Raw genomic sequence first — 10,289 nt, forward strand, 5'->3', positions numbered from 1 at the left:
TTTATATTTATTAATACATGTATACTTGCATATGTAAGTACACATAAACACATCCATGTAGATATGCACGCATGTGCATATGTACAGGCAGCCTAGACATATAGAGAGGAAGCCCCATGTTACTGCCAAATGGTGTTTGCTTTCATCCTTTATCTTGCTAGTTCTTAGATGGTAATTATGTTTGCGGAATTAGAGGCTGGACAGAGGATTCGTGCCAGGCAGTCTGCACCACAGACCACATACACAATATTCCTTAAGTAGGTTGTCTCCCACTACCTACGATTTGTCAACAAGGTTGCACTTGTATTCTGACAAGTGGTTAAAAGGAGATGTCTGTGATCAGGTTATTTACAAAGGCACTTGAAGCAGGAAAAAAAGGTGTAACAGTAGGGAATTGTGCTGCATTCAGAAGATGCTTTATATGAAGGCAATGTGGCAATTTTGATCAATTCAGAGCTCAAAGGTCATCTCTCTGGCACCTTTCAAGAAAACAAACAAAAAAAAACCCCAAACCCCTGGTAATGCTAGTTCACATCTGTGAAGGAACCGTGGAGTACCACAAACCACTGGGTCAGGTCCTCTTCTGCCAGGTTGTTCTCCAGTCACATGTAAAGGCAACAGGCAAACTCAAGGACCTCAGAGACCATCCACTTTACTCATTCCTGTGATACCATAAGATGTCTTTAATGTCTATTCAGTATCTGTCATGTGGGACTGATATTGTGGCTAAGACACAGCAGCTCCTGCAGCTCTTTGGCAGGTGGAGGAAACGTGAGTAACCTGTCCTTACGCTGACGTCATGCCCACTTCTATGTGCATCTGACCAACGTAATGTCATGGCTTAAATCCAGTCAGCAACTAAGCACCAAGCAGCCCCTTGCACACTTCTTCTAGCTGGGATGGAGGAGAATTGGAAGGGTAAAACTGAGAAAGCTTATTGACTGAGCTAAAGCCAATTTAGGAAAAGCAAAAGCCACACACGCAAGCAATCAAAACAATGAATTCATTCACCACTTCCCATCTGCAGGCAGGTGTTCAGCCATCTCCAGGCTCCATCACATGTAACAGTTACTCGGGAAGACCAATGCCATCACTCCAAACGTTCCCCCTTCCTTCGTCTCCTCCCCAGCTTTATATGCTGACCATGACCTCCCATGATCTGGGATATCCCTTTGGTCAGTTGGTCAGTTGGTCAGCTGTCCCATCTGTATCCTCTCTCAACTTCTTGTGCACCCCAAGCTGACTTGCTGGTGCGGTGAGAAGCAGAAAAGGTTTTGACTCTATGTAAGCAAAGCTCAGCAGTAAGGAAAACATCCCTGTTATCAACACCATTTTCAGCACAAATACAAAACATAGCTCCATACCAGATACTATGAAGAAAATTAACTCTACCCCATCCAAAACCAGCACCTGCAAACAGTGGGATGGCCAGGGTAGGTGGTTCATTTATTGCTTTACCATCCTCCTTGACCTTTAAATGATTTGCATCTCTAGGAAAGCTAAGAAGTATGTTTATGACATGGAAGAAGCAGGGACAACCTATTATGTGATATTCCTGGATTTTACTGTGTTGACCCTATACGTTGTGATACTTGTGTGTACTGAAGATTTTAGCCCGTATCCACAAGATACCATTTCAGTGACTAGAAGTGGCTACTTAAGGCTGTACCACAGTCACTGAATTTGTTTCAGAAAGGATCAGTAATTTCAGTGACTGCTCTTCATCTGCAGACCTTGGAGGACCAGCACTACAGAGCATCTCAGGTTCTGCATGTCTCCCCGAAGTTCTTCATGTTCTAGTCAAATACGAAGCATATGTTTATGGCCCAAATCAGAATGCGACTCTTTGAGCCTACTCAAACTCATCTGGGCAGAGACCATGTTAGTCAAAGTTTACACTGTCTTGGTAGCCATTCTTCTGTCTTTTTTCTATTTCTCGAGAGAATTTTTGTTTGACAAACACACTGGCATCAGTCTCATAAAACTATGCTGTGGATTACGTAGAGGAAGAAATCTATCTCAAATCTGCTTTGATAGCTCATTTTCAGCCTTTATTTGAATGGGGTTTAAAAATCAGAGTGATTTTTTTTCCCATGACTGGGTGAAGGGAAACAAGCCATTAATATAATTTTGCTTAGGAGCACATCTAAAGAATTTTATCTCTGCAGACTTTGAAAAACTAATCATTTGCTATGCACACATACGCCTACCTTTTAAGAAACTGTTTATGCTGCAAATATGATTAAATCAGGGGACTGTATTTTAAGCAGTGATGCTCAGATTATGGTACAAACTCTTTTGATCTTGTTACTGCAGTGTATTAGTGCATTAAAGCCAAAATAGATATTTATGTTAGGAGTTCCTACCCACATACAGAATACTACAACAGTCTCAGCAGAAATGTGAATTGAGATTGTCACACAGTGAGAAAATCATCCTAACTTTTTTTATGATATAAACAAGGCATTACATTTACTTGTGAGCACGGCATCTCATAAACATATGTAAGATAGATCTGTGAATCAGATAAAATTTGATACATTTTAACATGAATAAGAACTTGCTCAAACATTATTATCACAAAATATTTTGCAATTTAACTTTTTTTGTTTGTTTTTGAAGTAGAGCATGTTGTCTATAGAAACAATTAGCCTGGCCTCTGAGCAGCATAGTAGAATTCAGCCAAATAAGATGGCTCCGGAGCCTGCAAAAGACAACATGGATAGAAAATTATCAGCTGCCTATAGGAAGGGAATTGAAAATAATGCTCCTTTAATCAAGGCATTTATGTGACAGGCAGGTAATACTGGATAACGATCTTTGTAGCAGGATTCGTTCAACCTGTCCAGCAGGGGAAGCCAAGGGAGTATAATTTTCTAAATAATCAATCCACGTAAAAAACCCAACTGTTTTACTGATGAAATTCCATTGGCAAACACACAAGACTTGGGCTTAGCTGTTAAGACTTCAACCCCTACTTCCAAAGCGCTTGTGACTCGTTTTCAAAACCTATGTTCAGAGCTTTGGACTGACACAGGACCTCCCAGGCCTGGGCCTGAGGCCACCCATTCAAAGGCATTTAGATGACTGAAAATGCAGATAACTGCTGCCTAGAGCACCACCAGTTAAAAGTTTTCTGAAATCTGTTGGCTTTAGGGCCTAATTTGTTTTGCTACATAGAAAACTCTTCAATGTGAATGTCTGAATCCCCTCTGGCTTATCTGCCTCCTGGATCAACAGCAGTACTGCTCTGTCCAAGTGGAAAAGTAAGAAGAGGCAATTGTCACAGGCTGAAAGTGTTCATACAGAGGTTCCCGTGCTGGAGCAACCAGGGAAAATGCGCAGTTAATGCAGGCAGCAGTTCCCTGGCGTTTGCAGACACTCACCTGTAATTACATGACAGGGAGGTTGACTAGATGATCTCTAAGGTCCCTTCCAGCCTATGCCATTCTATGATTCTATGATTCTACAGCCTTTTCTCACTGATAGCCTTGAAGGGATGAGGACGCTCCTGGTTTCTCCCCACAATCCCTGCCATACTCTTGCAGAGTCTTGCTGGAGCTCATAATCTGCAATTTGAGAAAAATAGTTTAATAAATACCTCTAAATTGTATAGTGACCTGGTGATAGAAGTGGAGAAAAAAGTAGCACATCAGTCCCCCTGCACTTCCACATTATCCAGAAAAGATTTCTGTTTTTTGCTTTTTTGGCTTTGTAGTGAATTCAAGTATCAAGGCCTAACTCTTCTTTTATGTCTACAATTCGGAAGTAACATGAGATGAGAAGCTTACCACTGAAACTCAGATGACAGGTATTTGTAACTGCTACAACTTCAATTTTAAAAGAAAATATTTTAATTATGATGCAATGCAGTGGGAGTTAAAGAAGCTTACATTTCTGTTTATTTTATGTAGTGCCCAATCCTTTTTTTTTTTTTTTAAATGGCAATTCTCCCATCGATTTCATTATGAGCACAGTGTGATATGCCCGAGTTAACATGGGAAAGCACAACAGATCCATGTGGTGGATATTAAGATACAGCACTTACACAAGGATAAAACCTAATTCTGTGATCACACGGACGTAAAGCAGGGCTGCTTCCAGCTAAGTCAGGGCTACTCCACTGGTACAAAGTCAACTCTATGCACTTTTTAAAAAGGCAGTTAATAACCATTTTTCTACACTACCAGAACTGAAGCCCCTGTTAGTCTTCCTAAAGGTCAAAAGGACTTGATATATTTGTTCATTCTGCATTACACTTTCGAAGGCATTCTGCAAGAAAAGTCTTTCACATGTGAGAAATCTTTGATTAATATGAACATCTGTAAATCAGAAACTTTGAGGGTCAGATTTCCCAGCAGATGGAATGCAATTTTCAGCAGTGACTAAATGACTTAGAAGCCAAAGATCTGTTATCAGAGGTAGGTGCTTAAATCTCATGGAAAGTCAAAGGGAAATAAATTTGTGAGGATAGGCTAAGGGAACTGGGACTGTTCAGCCTTGAAAAGAGAAGACTCTGGGGACACTTCATAAATGCCTTCCAATACCTGAAGGGAACCTACAGGAAGGCTGGGGAGGGACTTTTTACAAGAGTGTCCACTGATAGGACATGGGGAAATGGATTTAAATTAAAGGAGAATAGATTTAGATGGGATCTTAGGAAAAAAATCTTCAGTACGAGGGTGGCAAGACTCTGGAATAAATTTTCCAGAGAAGTTGTGGATGCTCCCTCCCTTAAGGTGTTCAAGGCCAGGTTGGATGAGGCCTTGAGTAGCCTGGTTCAGCTGAGAGGCATCCCTGTCCATGGCAGGGAGGTTGGATTAGATGACCTCTAAGGTCCTTCCAACCTAGGCCATTCTATGATTCTATGATTTAAACATAGAATTTCAGTCTCTGTGAAAGTATTACTTATTTAACCTTGAGAATATATTTGGTTGTCAATTTAATTAATTGAACCTCTGGATTTTGGGATGGATATGTTCACATAAAAACAGAGGAGAATAACTTCCCACTACTGTGGGAATAAGAGGCTAAGATGTTATGTTTTAGACTAGCAGGTATTCAGAACAGCTAACACAGTGTTTCATACTGGCTTGAAGCTATTAAACAGGTCTTTCACTCATACGAATAGGGAGATTTTCATCAATTTCAGCACTGTTTCTCTGTGATGTGGTGTAAGTGAGGCTCTGGCACTATTGCTCTACAAGCATTCATATCTCAGTGATGGGTTCAGGATTTGTGGGAGGAGAAGGAGGTAATGAGCTCTAACGACATTCTTCCTAAACATCAAAGAACCCAGACCAGCAACTAAACCACAAAAACTTTCTCAAGGAGAGCTTTGCTGCAGAGCTCTGCCTTTTAGTGGTCTGTCGATTCCTCCCTGAAGCAGCATGGGCTGCACATGGTGCTGTTTGGAAGCGACCATTTACAGAGCCTGCATACGAAGGGGCATGTGGGGATCTCCTGCCACCACCCCACTGGGTGGAATTAAATCCTCCTTGACTACAGGTTTGTCAACTGCTCCATCAGCTCCCACCAATGCCCATGAAAAGCCACCCACCTCTCAGCCACTTCTGGATGTGCTGCATGGGAAGTGCTGGAAGGAGATTAAACTCAAGTTTGGATAACTGTGACATTTGCTTTTGTTTCCTGGAAAGACATTATCGAGCCTTAGGGAGACACTGGGAAGGATGGAGAACTTACAGAATCATAGAACTTCTGTGTTTGTCATAGGAATACAACAAAAAAGCAAGAATTCTTTGAGAGACAGAAACAATAAATTCATTTCATACAGATCTGCGTCTTGTTGGATATTTCCCTGTAGAACCTTCAGTGCCTAGCAAAGGGTGACCCATTTTGGGTCATTCTTCTATTTACTTCTAAGCCTCTGAAGGACATGGGATTGCTGGAAGTGTCTGTTTTCCTAATATGAGACTTGCCCTTCCTCCAGTGGAAGAGATCAGAGGAGGTGATTTTTCTGTTTATTGGTGTAGCCACCTTCCCTCCTTAACCAGAAACTGGATACAGCCTTTAGTCCCCTCAAACTTCAGTATATTCCAGTTAGATCTCTACTAAATTTATTTCTGTAACTTGACTATGGGGAGCTTACTTCCAATATCTGAGTAGTCCTGTAATGCATTAAAGGCATTAAAAATACTTAAGTTATTATACTTCCTTTGTTTACATCGCGTATTTATGTGAGCAAGGATTTGCATAAATTGCATGACTTTTTGTATTTCCCCCCTTCCCTCATGGTGGCACCAGCCCTTGAATTTTCATCATCCTTTCACAATCCTAGGATGGAAATCTCCATGCTGAAGCATCCCAGAAACCTATTCTCAGGACTCCATCAACGCTGTCATTCCTCCTATTTCAGGAATCACGTCTTTTGCACCCCGCTGTCATGTGCCAACGTGATTGACACTTCTGGGAATGATCTGCCCACTCCTCCTAAATCCCATCTTGGGCTGTCAGTGCTGCAGACATGCGGACAGGAGGAACATAGAACATTGAAGAGTGTCAGATGGCCATCTGCCAGCCAAGGCACAATATGGTGGCTAATGCCAAGCCAGCTGGATCCTTGCTCTTCCAGCTGGTACGAAAGTTGCCAGGCAATCTCCACTCCAAGAATATTCAACCATTTGGGGCTATAATCTATGCCATGTGTTTCTGTTGTTACTACATAATGGAAAATAATTTATTCAGATATGCTAAATTATACTTTTAACATTCCACAAACAGTTCATTGTGAAACTCAGTTTGGCATTAACCAGAAAATGCAGTACTTTGCTCATTGTGTATATTATTATAATGGTCCTTTTTTAAAAAAATAATCTAAATATTGTAGTTCATTTATCTTCTTGGATGTCACAACCAGGTCTAAACTGCATAGTCCTGCTGCTGTCTATCAGTTAAATCATTATTACTTAAACATTGTATAAATAATTAATGGTAACTAATTTTTTACTGAATGACATCTATGCCCTTTTGTCTAAAAAGAATTCCTGATATTCTTTTCTTTTCTTCTTAGTGTGTATTGACAGCGTATATCATGCTGATCATATAGCAGGCTGAAGTGAGTTCCTTCAATACCACTCAGTTCTTGAAAGAATTGAAAATGGCCCCTTTTTCATAAATGAGACATTGTCAACAAAGAAAAAATGGGAATAGAGCCCAGGACACTTAGTTTGAGATTCAGAGATATTTATCACTTGAGCTCAATGTGAATTTCTTACTCTTAGAAATTGTATGGGGCTTCTGAGCATTCTTTGGTTCATAATCAGACATTAAATGATAACTAGGTGTGTCCATACAGCCTTCATTTCCAAGCCTTTCCTTGGAGACTGAAATCTGCTTCAGTTTGCACAGGTTTCAGAAGGTATCAGCATAATTTTAATTTTCATTTCCCTCCGCATCTTTAAGTTTCATTGCAATCTCCATGGCTTTTTTGATGCAAGCTCAAAAATCAAAAGTAAGTCAGCAAGTGAAGTTTTATTTTCTGTTGTGTACTGATTTTCAGGAATTCTATTCCTCCATTAGATCTACCATGTGACCACCTAAGAGTCTGTCTTTTTTCTTTCTTTTCTTTTCTTGTTCTTTCCTACTATATATGTCACATTCTGCAAACATTCCACAGCAGAAATAATTCTCACTAATGGTCACACACTTACACAATTGAACAGTCACAAACAAATCATTCCAGAAAAGCTATTTAATCTCTCTCTACACTCCAGTGGAATCTCCTTTTAAGACAAGCAAAAAAAAAATTAAAAAAGACAAAAAAATACTCTGCTTTTATCTTTCCTGTCACTGTAATTGAAGTTTATCACATTTTATGTACGAACTTCCAAATGCCTCATCCTTTTTTCATCAGGAGAAGCAGTTCCTAGAGACATGTGAAGTGTTTCATTTGAACTACAAAAGCCTGGAAGCAGACTTGCTGTGAATTCATCCTGCATTTGCAAATCGTCAGTGAATCGTTAAGCTCCTGTGTCTGCTGAGTTGTCTGCAAGCTCGAGTCTGCTGGCACTCAGCAGGTGTTACTGGCTCTTGTCCTCGGGGACTTCCATGGTTGTTGTTCTGGGGCTTTTCCAAAGAAAACGTGGTTCCCCACTTAGGGGCTGCTCACGGTCTTGTGCGGTTTTCGGACACCTGTGCCTTGTGTTTTCTGAACAGAAACTTGATGTAAACCTTTGTAAATTCCCATGAACCTGAAGTGTGTCACATTTCCCTGTAGCTTAAACAGTCAAACAGAAGTGGGCCAACCCCAATCCTTCTGGGGCCTCTATACACAAGTACATCTGCCCTGGTGGTTGGAAAGTTTCTTCAAAGCAAAAGTAATTTTAAAACCAGATTAAAGCTAACATGACATACCGAACTCTGACATGAAGGCTAAGGTGCAAGCATACGTTCTCTGCAGGTACAGGGCTATCAACCCCGGCAGACAGGCCAGACTGTGGGCAATAACATCTGAAACTACCACAGCCTGACACAGCCACCAGCATCTGCACAAAGGATCTTGCTTCTGCGATGAAGCTGGGCAGTCACAAAAAATCTGGGGGCAATAGGAAAAATTATTTGTGTTTGTGAGTGTTGTGGGATATAACTCACTTAAAACAATAACTGACAGTTCTTATAACAGTTTGTGAGCCTTCAGACCTCCCTGCAGCAGTGGTCACCAGCTGCTTTGGCAGCTGCTACACCACCACCTGCATCGTTCAGGTGATCCACCTGGACAGCATCAGCTGTCCCTGGCATTTATTACTTATTAATCACTTAAAATGATAAAAACACCCTAATTTTACAACAAGGTAAAATAAAATTTTATTATCACTATAGTTCTTATCACAGTCTCTCTTTAAAACTGCTAATCCATCTCTTTAGACGTCTTAAATATCTGACAAATGGGCTACACCAAATCTTGCTGAGGCAGTTGAAAGTAATACCACCACCAGGGTAAGAGGCAGCCTCAGATCAAAATGTCTGGATGTCTAAATCAAAGTATCTGAGCTCCCATTATCATCAACAGAGATTAAGAGCTTGATTCAGTCGCTCAGACACAGGCGCCGGGGCCACCTGAGATGTCCTAAAGGGCTCTACCTTGCCTCCAGCTGCCTCCCCAAAGGGCACAAATGTCTCACAGATCCTGGGTTATATCTGCCAGTCTCAGAGCTGCGTCTGTGGTCCTGTGAATGTCTCTGATATTCTGGGCATCTCAAATGCCTGATGCCTGCATGCATCATCAACCAAATGAATCCCAGCCAACACATCAGAGGAGCCTGGAGAACAGTTTGGAAGAATTAAGTTGATTTATCGACAGAGCTATGACATAGGAGGAGATAGGACACAATTTAGCAAGCACCAGCAGCTCTGCTGACCACAGCAAATATCAAACCAGGGAATCTTATCTCCTTTCTCCACTTCTCCCTCTAGCAAACCCAAGTGCATTATATTTGAGTTTAACATCTCTTAAGTTATCTCAGGTGGAGTGAAAGAAGCCACAGCTGTGGTGAGATGCTGTAAATAGTGCATGGATTAGCAGCATCCAGCAACCTTCCTAACTTGTGCTTGCACTTCCTAATGGTCCAGTTAACTTGTGTTCAAGAATACGTCCTCACTGAATGGAAGGGCTTTTGTTTGTGGGTGGAATTCTAATCAATACATCAATTATTTCTGCAGCAAAGACAAGACCTTAACATATAATATACATATAATATATAAGTTAATTCTCTCCTTAGACAGAATTTGCATAAACTTTAAATTGCTATTGTGGAAAGACAACCAGTTAAGTTATCTTCCACTATTTACTTACTCTTCTCAATAGCATCTTCATAGCTGGTAAATTCAATCAGATGTTTCTGAGAAACAGTCTCCTGCCACTGCAAATGGCTACAGATCACAAAGTACTTCATTATAACATGCATTTACTTGAAATGTATTTGCATTGCGCTTTTACATTGAATTACATTTGGGTTCTTGTTCTGGAAATGTTTTATTTCAGATTTCATACTGATGAACTAAGGGTAATCAAGGACTTTTAAAACACACATATCAAGAAAGTCAGAATTCAGTTGTCCCTTCTAGCTCTGCAGACATCTTGTCTTTGAGGCTAATGAATGTCAACAGGTCTAAGGAAACACAGGATTTGAATGTAGCAATTCTTGTGATTTACAGTGAAATCATGGCCCTGATCTGATGTACACAGAGGACACCGGAGCATCTCATCCTAATGTCCCAGTAATTTTGATTAAGACCTGATCTTGCAAAACTTATGGACACATTCTTTCCTA

The sequence above is a fragment of the Apaloderma vittatum genome, unplaced genomic scaffold (genome assembly GCF_000703405.1).
Source record: "Apaloderma vittatum isolate BGI_N311 unplaced genomic scaffold, ASM70340v1 scaffold6982, whole genome shotgun sequence".
Taxonomy (NCBI): domain Eukaryota; kingdom Metazoa; phylum Chordata; class Aves; order Trogoniformes; family Trogonidae; genus Apaloderma; species Apaloderma vittatum.